The sequence below is a fragment of the Harmonia axyridis genome, chromosome 6 (genome assembly GCF_914767665.1).
Source record: "Harmonia axyridis chromosome 6, icHarAxyr1.1, whole genome shotgun sequence".
NCBI lineage: Eukaryota > Metazoa > Arthropoda > Insecta > Coleoptera > Coccinellidae > Harmonia > Harmonia axyridis.
Window position 1 is genome coordinate 2402641 of NC_059506.1, and position 15525 is coordinate 2418165.

At 35.6% G+C, this 15525-nt stretch overlaps 1 protein-coding gene across 1 annotated transcript in view; it reads right to left on the bottom strand.

Moving 5' to 3' along the window:
- Positions 1–15525, bottom strand: part of LOC123682573 — a 386250-nt gene that overhangs the window by 71724 nt on the left and 299001 nt on the right. The window lies entirely within an intron of this gene.

The following is a 15525-nucleotide window of genomic DNA, read 5'->3' on the forward strand; positions in this document are numbered from 1 at the left end:
TATTTATCATGGATGGTTTTTTTGTACATTTAATCTTTATTTCTTTCATACGTGCTAGACATATAGATAAAATTAAAAAAACAATTTCCTCTAATTTTACATACCAATGTTTTAAAAATGGTTCATATCGTTGTAGCGTGTTCAAGTGATTATTGAGTTTTTCTTCTCTGTAATTATGCCTGGCAATATATTATCTGTGTTCAATATCAAGAATAGTGGCTTTGCATGATGAGAGTCTGTCAAATCATCAAATACCGGATAGACTAAGGATTCCCGTACTTCAGTTATCCTAATAGTGCCAGGAAGCGAACAGCTGTTCACTGGAGACGTGGAACTGGGCGTCATAGGATAACTTATACAAGTGAAGATCGGTATCTAACAGGAGATGTACGTTGGAATCGAACCATAATAGTCTCAGTAGTCTCATTTAAGAAGAATGTTTTGTCGGTTAATTTCTAGTAACAAACTAGGGTGGAGACTTGCTACAGCCAATTTGCGATCCAAGAGACAATTAACAAGATCCAGGTTACATCCCAGACACATAGCAGCTCGTCTATAGTTGGCACAAGAACACATCAGAGGCTTGCTGTTGGGTCAATGGTGAAATGTTCTTTTTTCGAACGCAATCAGAATTGGTTTGGTTCGTGGTCGATGACACAGATTATTGAGAGGTTCAGGGCAAAACGAAAGAATACCTTTTGCCAGACAAGCCGTTTCATACCAAAGAGGATCAGTAATGTTTTGGGGAGGCATAATGCATTGTCATCGTAAGCAGCTTATTCCTATTCTAGACACTATGACAGGGGACAGATATGTTCGAAACATTATTGAACCCATGATTCATCCTCTCCAACATAAAATTGGAGCCAATTTCACTTTTATGGATGACAATGCTAGACACCATCGCACGAGAAGAGAACATAATGCCCTGGACATAGCAAATATTCAAAGATTACCTTGGCTACCAAATTCGCCAGACATGAATCCCATTGAACACGTGAGGGATTTTGTTGAACGAGCAACCTCCAGCAGAATTAATCTTCCTAGCACTTTCTAGGAACTCACACTTGTCGCCCAAGAAGAATTGAACAACATACCAAGGGATACCATCAACTCCCTCATTGTTTCCATGCACAGGCGCATTAACACTTTACTACGGAACAGGGGAGGATATAAGGAATATTAATGCATTTAGCTCCCACACTATAGTGGTTTTCTCTTTCATTTCAGTTTCTGCTAATCATTGTATTGAATATGCACTATTTTTCGTTTGTAATTTTTTTCTTGTTCAATTAAGATTAAATTCATCCATTGATTGCATAAGTTACATAATCCAATTGAATGTACTTTGTAATACTCTTCGTGACTCATATTAATATAGTGTCTCATTTCGACAAGCATAAGAGGGTCCAAGAATTTTCGCAATGTGTGTATAATTCATGATCAACAGATTCTTAAGATTGTCGAATTTGCTTATGAAAGCTGGAACTAATTGAAATTCTTGAATTTTGAGATTCACATATACCTAACATTTCAGGTTTCATCGGAAAACATACACTTTGTTATAAAATTCCAAACGCTAAAGAAAAGATCATTTTATGCAACCATCCCCTGAATATTAGAATAAAGCAAAATAATGCTATCAAAGTTTCCCATTGAATTATGATCATTCCACAAAAAATCTCGTTCTAGTCTTAAAATATACATCCCCTTTTACTCTATCAAAACTCAATCTAGCAACCGAACGTGCCATATAGCCGAAGGAGAAAAACGACCAAAATTCATTCCGTTCGGATATTTGGGGAGAGGAATGGTTTCTTCCACCAAAGCGCGTGTTGGCTTCTAGCGAAAATTGCTCTAGGCATAATAAAACGTTCATTTAGATTGAATGAAACCAAAGGCGCACCTTTTTTTTTTCTGCATGGTGGTTACATTTAATCGAAAGGATCACTGCTTGTATACAGGGTATCCCAAATTCGATATCGAGAATCTAGGAGTTAGAGAAAAAATCTTCAAGGCTCCCGATCTCTTTTTTGGAATAATGAGATATTAAAAAGCAGATCATAGATATCTTTAGTCGTTCTCGAGTGGTAGGTGTTTCTGAAAAATTATTGTTTCAAATATTTCGCTATATCTTGGTTTCTATTCGAGATATCCGAAAAATTCCGAAAAGTTTTTTCAGTAATTTTTATAGTTTTTACGATACTCATAATAGATTATAGAAATTAATTACCGGTATAAAGATCGGTATCTTCATACCGGTATACCTTTTAGAGATATAGAGCTAAGTTGGTGTTTCTTACAGGGGCAACCTTATATATTTCATCGTAGTTTTCTTGTCCGCAAATTAGTCGAAAAGCATTCCATAACCAGTTTTTCAAAAATGTTAATAAAATGAATCAAATCTCGAAATAAATTGAAAATATCTTTATAATGCATCTCAGAAATGGAGTCGAAAAACTCAATATCTTCGAAATGGATGACATTTCTGAAAAATATGCTTTTCGACAAATCTGCTGCTAAAAAACTGCGGTAAAAAATATAGGATGTTCCATTTAAAATTGAAATTTTACAAATATCTCAAATAGAAACCAAGATACGTATAGTGAAATATTTGAATTAAGTTGTCATTTTTCAGAAACAACTTTAACTCGAGAACGAATCAAGATATCTATGTTCTGCTTTTTGATATCTTATTATTCAGAAAAAAGAGATTGAGTCCCTGAAGATTATTTCTCTAAGTCGTTTTCAAGATGCTTTTAGTGATCACCGAATTTGAGACACCCTGTACCTATTCGAGGTGAAAAAGATGTATACTACAACAAATTTTAGATTTTGTGGAAAACCTATATCTTGCTGAATAGAAATGATTTGAATCGTTGGATAAACAATATCTTCAAGCGGTAAGAATACAAGCAAGTGAGAGACTTTTCAATTAATTAAGGAGTTCCAAATTGAATCTTTTCTGGCTTTTTTTGTTTTGATTTATGGGAATTTAGGTAATTCTCAAAACTAAGAGTACCTATTGGGGAATTTATCGAGACTAATTAGGGGTACACAGTTTAGTGTACACTTCATTATTCAATCTCAGCTTTCTCAATTTCTAGTTGCTTTATCAGACAAATCAAAATCAAATCAAATCAAATATATTTTCAACCAATGGTCTGTACAAAATTTCATAATTATAATAAACTAAATTAGATTAAAATTTTCATGGACAGGCGAGAATCACCTAGGCAATGCCTGTTTTGTGTCCTTCTCACCCGTCTGTAATGGAGTGAAAATAATAGTAAAGACCTGTGCAAAAAACAAATAGTACTCCTTAGTGCACCCAAAAACATAGTAAACGGGATCATGAACAGCGATGAGGAGGAGACGAACAACAATAACAACATTAAAGAAAAACAAAAATTCAAATGGGAAGGTGAAAATAACATGTTCAACGGCAAATGCATACACACCACGACTTCATCTAGTAAATATCAAAGTCAGAACCATACTCGCCTATATATTCCTTAATTTCTCTCTTGAATTCTTCGATCCTACTAACATTTTTTAATCGAATTGGCAGTAGATTATATAATTTTGGCCCATGAAAAAACACAAACCTGTGTGTATGGCTTTTATGGAAAAGCGGTAATATAAGCTGTGAACTTTCAGCAAATCTAGTTTTTACTGTTGGAGGAGCTGTGATATAATTTTTTCTATTCGAAAACATCCACACAAGACAATGATACGTATACAAACATCTCAAACTAAACAGCCCGGTTTCCGAGTACAACTGAAAAGTCGGAAATCGCCTATCCCTTCTTGGAACAATCCTGATCAAGGTGTTTTGGGCCACTTGTAAGTGATACAAACTGTTACGAAAAGCGCCCCCCCATACGATAATGCAATATCTAATTATAGATTCTGCTAGCGACTTATATACCAGAAGTAAATTATCGCGAGAAAGGATATCTCTGAGAGTATAAAACCTATACATTAAGAGTCTCATCCTCTTCAAAACAAACTCCGCCTGGCTGTCCCATCTCAAATGCTGGTCAATTATCAGACCCAAGTACTTAACAGTGGAAGTCTTCTCAATTGAATTACACTGATACAATGAATTGCGAGTGCAGGTGGATTCATGTATTTTTAAAGTACCTACAGGCTGATCACTTGATAGGAGAGAAAATGCAACATATCTAGTCTTATCCCACATTCAAGCTCAAAAGATTATTGCTCAACCAAATATGCAGCTTTCGAAGATCCTCTTCAGCAGCGCGATAAACACTCTGCCAGTCCCTTCCCGTGACACAAAGTACTGTGTCATCAGCATAGCACACGATACTTCCATTTAAATTTCTTATTCTAGCTATATCGTTTATATACACCAGAAATAAGATGGGACCTAAGATAGTCCCCTGGGGTACTCCAATGTCCACCACCGAAGCAGCACTCCGATCTCGACCAACTTTCACCCTTTGAGTTCTGTCACACAGGTAACTTCGCATAAGTTTCAAAGCATGTCCTCGAATGCTGCATTTGAACAATTTAGCCAATAAGATGTCATGAGATACAGTGTCAAACATCTAGTAAATTCAAGCAAGCATTGAATCTTAAACCTCAAGATCTAAAATCTACTTCGAAGAGAGAACTAGTGGAAAAGAAAAGGTTAATTCACGATAATGTGAGTTTGGCTGTAATACCAATGTGCACTTTACAATTCAGAAAGAATGAAATTCATTAAAGTACTCTGAAAAAATCCTAATTGACACGAGGATATTCAAGCATTCCAAAATTCAAACGCTGATCCAGATATCATTGCTTGAACAAAATAATTCAGATATGATAAAAATGATAATAACTGTAATAACCTTACAATTAAAAGTGAACAGGGTAAATAATCAAATCAATAAATGATAATAACAATAAAACCTTCATTTAATCCCTTGAGACATTACATGGTGTATAGGACAGGTAAAAATAAGATAACTAACTATCAGGCGCGGATCCACGGGGGGGGAACTGGGGGAACGTTCCCCCCCCCCAAATGGCCCGGGCACCTCTTGAATTTTGCCGACCCTCTTAGAATTTGACATACTAAGGCTCGAATAATTACAAGATCAGCGAAAATTTCACTTTCAATACATTTTGTGGAAAACCATGAACGGCAAAAAAATGACGTCCCAAAATGGCGGAGGTGTCTGGGGTCCACATTTTCAGTATTTTGAGTATCTAAAAGTTGCCCCTCCAAAAGTGGGGCCTGGATCCGTGCCTGACAACTATAGAGTCACATAAATAGAAATCGTTTTTAAAAGGAGTTTCTTGATTTCTTTTTCGAACAATTTCTAACTCAAGGACTTCATGAATAGCATTCGAATTCAAGGGTCCTATGTTTAGGTAATGGAAAATTTTGTGTATTTCTAGTTACACATTTATGATGACCTGATACTTTAATCCATTTGTCTTCATTTTCCTTTGCAAGCATTTAAAAATGTATATACAGGGTATGATTGAGATTCCATTCCCAATAAAGACTTGCTCACAAGATTCCAACGTAGATATGAATGCTTCAAAAAATCAGCATATAAAAATACATTCAACGGCAGCAGGATTCCGATCCAATCACCAGATTTAGCAGTGGTATGGTAATGAACAAAATTCGGATCAATAGGGATGGAATAGTAACAGAAATGAACTAATAATTGCTACGACACTCGAGCGCCCAGATCCGGAAATTGTCAAAACTCATTTCTTTTAAGTAAAGCGGGATGCAGAAAAGCTGAGTTGAAATGCCTTGCGATAATTCGCATTCAGTTCCATCACATGATATCGATGAATAGGAAGAAACTGGGACAATTTTCGAGCAAAAGTATAATGGAATTGAAAACGAAGAGGATTGGGATAAGTTTGATAATCCCATTGAAGTTGATGCAGATGAAAATTCGATCCGTGACGTCTAGATCGATATCCAACTCGCAATGCCTGGGCCATCGGGAACAAAGCGAAGAAGTTGCGCAAAATTTATCGAAATTTGGAATTACATGCGGATTAAGCCTACAGAGGACATCACAATAAAAAATCACAACGTTTTTTCAAATCGAAACGCATATTAAAGTATACTTTGCGACGCCCATACGCCAAAACTATTGATTTTACATGAATTGTAGGAAATATTCTCAGTTAAATGAATCACAGGGTGTTCCTAAAAGTAGAGAGGGTACTGAAGAAAATGCGATATTCCATGATTAATTTCAAGAATAATAAGTCCCATAAACATGGGCCCCAAAAAAGCTTTGTTTTCGAGATACTTGCTACTTTTTTGTGATCATTATACAGGGTGTTTCATTGGGAAACGAGAATACTTCACAGGTGTAAAGGTGGCACCAAGGCGGTTCTGGAGATACCCCATTTATTGGGTCTTACTGTCTTCGCAACCGAGATACGGGGTGTTTTATGAATATTGCCCGTTTCTTTCTGAGGCCATATGAAACGAACCACTCGGTATGTTTTCTTCATATTTAGCAAATATGTTCCTAATTGAGAGCCCAAACGTATCATGCAATAACCGCCTTGAAAATCCAGGTCCGGGTTAACAAAAAATTATGAATCGTTTGAATCCTCGTAACAACACCCTGTATATCGGAATTTTGAAAATCTATTTTGATATTCGGAAACACCACTAAAAACTAAACTGAGACGTGTACTTCGAATTTTCGCGCAGACAGTTTTACTTCACACATTTTCAACGTCAAAGTTAAGTTTTTAAGAACTTGGATACCTGAAAGTGGTTTGAAGTGACTTTTAACAATGAATTTTCAAAAATATTGAATCCATAATTATTTCAAGATTACTTTGTAATTCGTTTTCATATTGGTTTTCCTTTTTATAGCTGTATACCATTTCAGTTTTTATTTTTGAGTTACTCTCTCAGTCTCTCGTCGTTTCTCATTACTGCACAAATTTTCAACGAAAACGTGAATTTTTAAGGATTTGTTTTGGCTGGGAGTGGTTTAAAGTAACTTGAATCATTGTTACATATTGAAGAACAAGCACCGAAACTAATAAATAATTTATACATCATAGCTTTCTAATTGGGTTTTTATGACAATTTGAATTTTCCGGATGATTTTGAGAAAATTGTTTGAAATTTTTGCTGAAATTGGTAGCAAATAATACGAACTACAAATAAACCAACAATTTTAGTATTGGAGTAATGTTTCATTTCACTTTTTTTTCAAACTATCAGTGGTCCAGCAAAAAGATAGTGCTGGAGGGAAAAAGTGTACACTGTTCCAAAAAATATATCACCCTGTAGATTTCGAATCGAAATTAGCATATCATGTGATCTATAGGTCCGAATTTGAATAATTTTGTCGAATTTCAGTTAAATATCTTGTGGTTTGCAGATGATACGGAAAAAAATTGAAAAAGAAACAAATGTTAACACCCTGTATCTCAAAAACAAAGTGTTTGCAGGATCATGCAGGACCATTTGTTTCTCAAAATTATCGGGAAATCTTTCATTTTTATTTTTATCTCTAATTTAGAGCATCCTGTATATATCCATTTTTATTATGAATAGAGTGGGAAAGAAGATGAAACCAAAAGACTGATTTTTGTACCATTTTTCAAGTTGAAGACGCGAGCGGTAAAGATACGAGGTGGCAAAGTTGAAATTCGGAAAATACCGCAAAATATAAAATAATCAATTTTCAAATCTTCCGTGAAACTTTTCAAGTGCAACTACTAAATGACTGGGCAAAGAGGATACGAGCATTATTAATTTTATTCCACTCTCCCTCAGAAAGCGATGAAATTTGTACATCTCGCGAACTATGTAACTGCCTATTTTAAGCACTGTGCAACGTAAAACTATGCGATTCACTTTACCGTTAACAGAAAGCACGATCATCAACCAATAATGTAGCATTTGTAAAGTAAATCGCACGGCAAATAACCAATAAGATGAAGCCTTCAGTAGTTGCCACGGAAACGAATTAATAACAGCCCGCGAAGCCGATAACCTTTGACGTTTCGAAATTTTGTCGCAATTTGCCACCAGATTTTGGATTTGACTAAGTATGAGAAAGTTGTATTCACAAGTACCACGAAAGACCATTGTTACACTAATGCAGGTACATTTATATTAAGTATTGTGTCGACAATTTCATGCTTTTTATGGCCACAGTCCTATTTCTGTATTTTCAACGGTGTGACGTTCTTATAAAATCAGTTAATCAGACATTTCAATATGTAGTTGCTTCTGAACTTTTTGCATCATGTTATACTTTAGAGGGAACAAACTATAGCGAATTCAACTCACTCAGTATTCTGATAGTTACAGAGAGGTATAATAGAAGTCATTCCAGAAGAGCAAATATATAGTTTCGCCTGGAGAGTTCCTTGGATTAGGCCGTATGAACCAGCAAACAACCGAGACAACCGTTTGAAGTTGAGTATTTGTTTCAGTCTGAAATCTCTTCCATGAAGGGTTTGTTGGCACACTCGACGATGTTTCATTAGGCACGATCTCAGTTATCTTGAATTTTTATTAGTGGGATCTTCACTTCAAGTTGAATAAAAATTATTTTTTCCCAGAATAATCCATATTGTAGAAAAATAATTCGAGAATATAAATAATACTCTTCATTTCATCATGAATAGTATATTCATAATGAGAACAAATTGATAATAATAAAGGGATTATTCAGCTCAAACATAATTAAAATAATTTCAGCATTAATATCTGGAAGAGTTTCAATTCGAACGAAATGTAGGCGGCAAGCCTTCAGCTAAGGTAGTTCATCATTTCATGAATTAAATGATTTTCATAATCTGCAGCCGTACTGAAGCAACAGCAGATTCCAAATAGAAATAAAAACGATATGAAAAATTTTTCTTCATGAATTTCAAGTTCGTAAAAAATTGAAACAAGTTGTTAGAAATCTTTCTTCGTCTAAAAATCAGGTATAGAACCTTCAAAAATATTGAATAAACAATAACGAAGATAAAGTTGATAAGAACAAGAAATTAGCATCTCGTTTGACAAACCCGGTATAGGAAACAGAAATTTTCGATATTCACCTTGAATCATTCATAGTTCTGGTTTCGCGACTTACACTATGTTTTATATTGTTATTCTGTATCCGAGTTCAACATTTATGCCGATCGAATTAGAAGTTTTGAAATTAACGCAATACAATTTCGAACTGCCATATTTACGGAACCTACCGTCAGAATTTACCCAACTTAAATGCGGCATTCGGAATACGAACCTATCATGAAAATTTCTAGGTCTATCCGTTCGAAAACTATCGCTGGTAAGATTCGAATTCAAGGACGTGGTCGTCATCAGTGGGTCAGGACTTCATGTTCATTTTAGGTTTGAAATTCGTGACATTGCGATAAAATAATCGTGCGATCGGACTAACAGTCTTAAAGATTGGACTCTCAGAGAGTAGACGCTACTCTATGCCTTTAAGCCATTATCTTTTCGAACAATTATTGAGTTAGTTACTAGTTTTTTACTCCAAATTGTCTTGAATCGATAAAATATGTTTAACGTTTGTTGCGTCAAGTAAATTTCACGCAAACTTTACGGGCAGTTGAATATTCAGAGATACGCATTTAGGTCGAAAAACCAACCCCAGCAGGTACAGCGAGGGCTAAAAATGGAACAAGAGTATCCTTGGCGCCACATTGGCGCTACATATGGTCATCCTGAAGTCACATCTTAGGGCAAGGAATGAAGACGTAGACTAATCAGGGACTTGGATTGCGCTTTGGTATGCAAAATCCAAAGCGACACTCAACATCCTCAGGAAATCGGAGGTACCATATTCAGTACGCTCGTAGCTGTTACCTTGTAAACACATAACTAGTACAGCCAAATTCAATATATTAATTAAGAAATCCGGTGTTTCATTATCCCAATTTAATAGAATTACAGTTGATCGATTCAACCAAAAACAACGTTCTTGATATTTATGGTTCTATTGTGTTGACTGTTTAAAAGTCTTTAGTAAGAACGAAAAGTTTTTCTGTGACAGAAAGGCTGAAATATTCAATTCAGGGTGACCCAAAGCTCCCGCCGATTGCGATATCGCAGCGTCAGCTCCAAGCGTATGCCAAGCTTTGCTTTTCCGACTTGGTTGCTTGCTAGGTTGCTCACAGTCTCCTCACTCATATTGCTTCGTCTCCTCCTCTGAAATGTGTGGAAATGTGTATTCAATCTTTGTGAGCCCGAAGGATGGCGCCGAACACTGCTCAAGACACTACTTGGTATATAAACCCAACTCATCTCTGGCTGTATCACCAACATCCCAACAGATTAGTCAGAGACTCTCTGGACTACGATGAATCTTCCACCAGATACAAGCACCCAAAGCTTGCTTTTCAAATCGAGTCTTTTGAAGAGCGTCAGTGAATGGTGGACTGTATCATTCAATTTCCCCAAAAAGACCGTTCACCCATGTATCCTTTCTAAAGCTGGCTCGAAAGGTGACAGGCAATCCCAACCCCCACAATTTAACCCACTCAGACCGGGATGAAGGAGTCTATGACTAGTGCATATTCCAAATTATTATACGAAAGTGAATTTAACGTCTGTGAGATAAATATAAGAAAATAGTTTTACGGCATGCAGACAAATTTTCCAGAATTGAAAATTTGTCTGCATGCCGTAAAACTATTTTCTCCAAATTATTATGTTTAGTTCGACCTCTCACAAGGTAGTTCGTCCATGAGGATCCTCCCTGCTTTAACAAATAAAAAACTGGCTGTATCACATTGCTATACAAACTGCTTAAGGCCTGTTTCTCCCTTTCCATGGTTCAACTCGTAGCCTCTTACCTGCATTTTTCAAGTTAAGAGCCAAAGTTGACGGAGTACTGTTTTCATGAGGTGCACTTTAAGTTGGAGTCCCGCAAGTTTATTTACTGTCATGGTTAATATTTGAATTATATGTATCTAACATGCCGAACATGGACAAAATCTTCATGGCATTTTACGCTGACGATATCGCCATTCTTTCCAGATTGTGGTATCCCGAAATGGCAACGAAGTACCCGTAAAAAGCAATGGAGACTTCAATCGAGGTTCGTTGGATGGAGAATCGTACTTAGCCCTGAGAGGCTGTTCTCTTCAGATTCAAAAGAAAAGATCATATAGACATATCATAATGTTCGATAAGAAAATCGAATCGTATCTAGGAGTGATACTTGACAAGAAGCTTCATTGGAAACAATACCTCACATCAATTATGAAGAATGAAAAAAAAACAGCGGCATCGTTGCAGAAGCTTCACTATAGAAGTAGCAAAATGTATCTGTCCAGCAAGATTCTTCTGTACAAGTTCATCATTCCATCGGTTATGATTTACGCATGCCTTGGGAATACATCGTTCAAGTCCCATCTGTAGAGACTTCAAGTCGAGCAGAATACGATCCAAAGACGAGAAGTAAATGCACCTTTGTTCGTTCATCAGCTACGTACGGATACATGAACATCTGCAAATATCATTCCTAGATGAACATTCAATACAGCTTAGTAAGAGGACCTTCATCAAAGGGAAAAATGACGCAAAAGCTCTTATGAGGAAGACTTGTTGCGACTACGATGAACAAGCGACGATGATGCTTCCTTAGAAAGAGCGAATAGCACAGAGACTGTGTAATTAGTTAAGTAGTTACACAAATACACCTACTAAAGCAGAACTCATTACTCTACCAAAGGTGAATCATACTGAGATGAAGCAGTAAAAGGCTAACGACCTAACATCAAAGGAGATTGCTCTAAAGGCAAGAGCATGCTTTACTAAGGATGTTTGGATCCTTATGAATAAAGGACCTTGCAGAAGGTGCCATCAGTGATCCTGGAATAAAATACCACAATTCCCAGAAGAGAGAGCGTTATGGATGGTTGGGAGCTTCTCGCCTGAGTTTTTTAAATGAAAAACTCAATGAATCATTGAAATATTTCTGATTGGCCTCATTTTGTTAAAAAAGTATTAATTCATTTCAGGGAAAACTAAAATGATCGTTTTATTCACAAGTTTAAGAGGGTTTACCACCACGTGGATTTCCACGTATCAAGTCAAACATTAGGTAGGTACTCATTCGTTTCTCCTCTGGCGCTCCTGCGGTGACCAAATTTTCGAAGGTCTACATTTACTTCATCTTCTTTCAGTTTAAGAAGCATATAAGTAGCGGGCAACACTGTACAGGTTGGGCAAATAAGCGAGGTAAGCGTAGAAACTTGCGGTAAAAATTTTTACCACTAACGTATACACTGGAAATTGTTTTGAAGTTCATACCTCTACCGCCAGGGAGCGTAATAGCTGTAGTCGAGTAGAAAAATTAAGTTTATTCGAAAAGGTCTTATATCAAGTTGGAGAAAAAATATCATCACTGTAATCCTTGGAAAAATTCTGAAACTTTTTGAATTGTCACTTTCGTTTTTTCGACATGAAATAAGGGTAGGGGAAAGGGAAAAATTTGACTGATAGAAATGTCTGTAACTTCAGTTTGGCTCAACATCCTGAGATATAATCGCTTACCTCTTATGGGCTTATTATACAACGGTCGATTATTTTTTTCACATTATTATAGTTTTTCCTGTTTTGTAATGATTCTTTGTAGGTTTTTTCACGGATATATCAGTGCTTTGTAAATTGAACATATAATCAATTCTTCAGATCAATTCTTTAGATCAATTCAATTTGAGCTACTGAGAGTAAATGATTCCAAAAGTTCATTGATGTTATGACTACAAATTTTAAGAGAATATTGTAGTTTCAATTAGCCATTAAAGAGTAAATTATGTTCGACATCATAAGGAAAAAAATTAATAGTTGAAATATTCAGAGAGAGTATAATCGCTCACAGTTTCAACCGACGAAATACGTACAATGTAGCCGCTATTGGCAATATTTTTGCATATTACCAATACTGTTGGTGATGGTTCACATGTTTGAATCGTTAAACGAGATTAAAATGTTTTATGTCAGTTTTGTCGTTTGTGTTCATGGAAGCCTATGAACGAAACTGTGCATATTTGCACGTATCTCATTCGGAAAATCAGGAATTATCTTTGCGTAAATTGTGATGACATAATTGGCAACATTATTTACGTGAAACGTAATCATTTGTTATCGAGCGCTTGTTCCCCAAAAAGAGCTGTATCATTTCGTCGCGATGTTTCAATTTTGAGCCGGTCTCAAATTATGAGGTTCGTTGAAGAATCCGTAGTTTAATTCAATCCTGTCCTTCCGTCAACACGATAACTTGCAAATGGAACAATTTACAAAATGGAATTATTCTGGATAGGTTTCTATATTGAAGACTGTGGATCTTTATTAGACTAGAGGATTCGTAAATTTGGGCGTTTCAAAAAATTATTGGTTGATAATTTCGGAACTACGAATTCGACTTCAACGAAGTTTCGCGCTTCAATATGAATTAACAATATAAAACTCAATGATTTGTCTGAGGACATTTGAACATTGTACAGGGTGTCTGAATGTCGATACTCACTGAGAACATCTCAAGAGCTATGAGAGTTGAAGAAAAAATAACTCTAAAAAGAGCATTTTGAGTTATCGCAGCCTTCCACTTGAAAACTTATTACTGAGAATGCCAGGTTGTTCTTGAAATTTGAAACTCTGTGGAAATCAAAATAAGAGAGATAGACCAAACATATGTTATATATTCGAAATCAGGGGAAAAAGAGCTAGTCAAATATAGAAAAATGTACCGGATGTTCCATTCGATAAAATGAAGTTGCAATCAATATGTTGCCCATTCTGTATATATTTCGTTTTGTGAAATCATTTAAAAAAACACTAGTCGATTTCGTGAAACTTTTGTAAAAGACATTTTTATGGACCTCTTTTAATAACAAAGAAAAGGGGGGTCAAATTATGGTGAAAAACCTGGTACAACATAATTGAATTTATCAACCAATATTTAATTGATAGACGATTCAAATGGGAAGTAATAATTTTACAAATGGAGTTTTGAAGAAGTTCCTCTTTTTCATTGGTTTTAAATCAGGATACACATCTCATTACACATTCTGTGAATTTTATCGTATTCGGAGTGAAGAATAAACAATTTCATCTTTCAACAAAACTGTGTAGGTATATAATTTATTGCTTTCCAGTTGAATCGTTTTCAATTTAATCTTCGTTATAGAATTCGGCTATATATTACAAGATGCCGATAGATAAATTATCATATTTCAAAAGTTTTATGACATTTCATGGACATCTAAAAAAATGTGTCTCAATTACCATAGGGATAAAAATTAGCTTTTGATTAGGAAACCTTAAAATGTAGGGATAGATATTTGACATTTTGTCTCAAAGTAATTTTCTTTTAATACGTTTTATGATGTTTTTGAGAAAGCGCACTTTTTAATTTCAGTATGTCTCGTTGAAGTCCGAAATTTTTAACAACCTTGTATGATTTAAGATGTATTTCATTAAACGAACATGACAGGATATTAGTAATCCATACCCGATTTTTCAGCTTCCTAGGATTCCAACTAGAGAAGTGATGAATTTTTAATTGAAGCTGTTTAGCACAAAAAAGAAGTATATCCATCAATTAGCTGAGAACATGTTAGAAATGAAGACAAGAAGTAAATACATAAATAATCAAGAAGCTATGGCAAATCGAAAAAAGTAATGATACACACTATACATTGTGTTATATCTGAAATATTGAAGTTGTTAGTACTTTTTGATATAAGCGGCAACACTGATAATATTTTAGATTTATAAATCAGTGTTTCATACCCAAGAAACCAAAATTTGAATAAAATCGTACTTCTTCTTCTCCTTAAAAGTCCAGGTTACCACCGACCGTGGCCACCCTGTACAACAAAAAACGAAGTGACTGAACAGTTATGTTCCTGACTGAATAAAGCTGAAATCAAAAACAAAACAGCTGAAATCGGTCGTAGGATTTAAGAAAGAATGAACTTCAAACCTCGTTGAGATTTTGTCCGTTGTCTTAATTTTGCCGGTGTGTATATTTTCGAGAATCATTTTCGGACCGCAAAGTTCATTCACCTCCACTTCGAAAACGAACAGTACCGCAAATTTTTCCCTCGATAGATTTCAAAGATTTCAATCGTGCCAAAAAATACATACTCACTCTCTTCAGACAGACAACCAACCATGATATACACACCAACAAAAATTTTCACAATGAATTTTACCAAACGTGTATCTTACTCATCGTAGCCAACTTTACCAAATCAGCGGGATTTCTTCTTTCCGTTTCGAAATATTTCGAAACAGACATACGAGCTCGCTCTATTTCGGCAAGTTTTCGTCCGTCGAGATCTCCTGAGAAATTTCGGAAGCAGTCCATCTGAGACAAGGTGGCAGACCCGATGATATAACCAGAAAGAGAGAAAGGAGTTAAAAGAAATCTGTTGCGGTTCCGCTGAGAGCGAAACCGAATGCCTTATCTAGAATGAGGCAATATAATGATCGAAATCGCATTATAATTCATCAATTCCAAGGTCCAC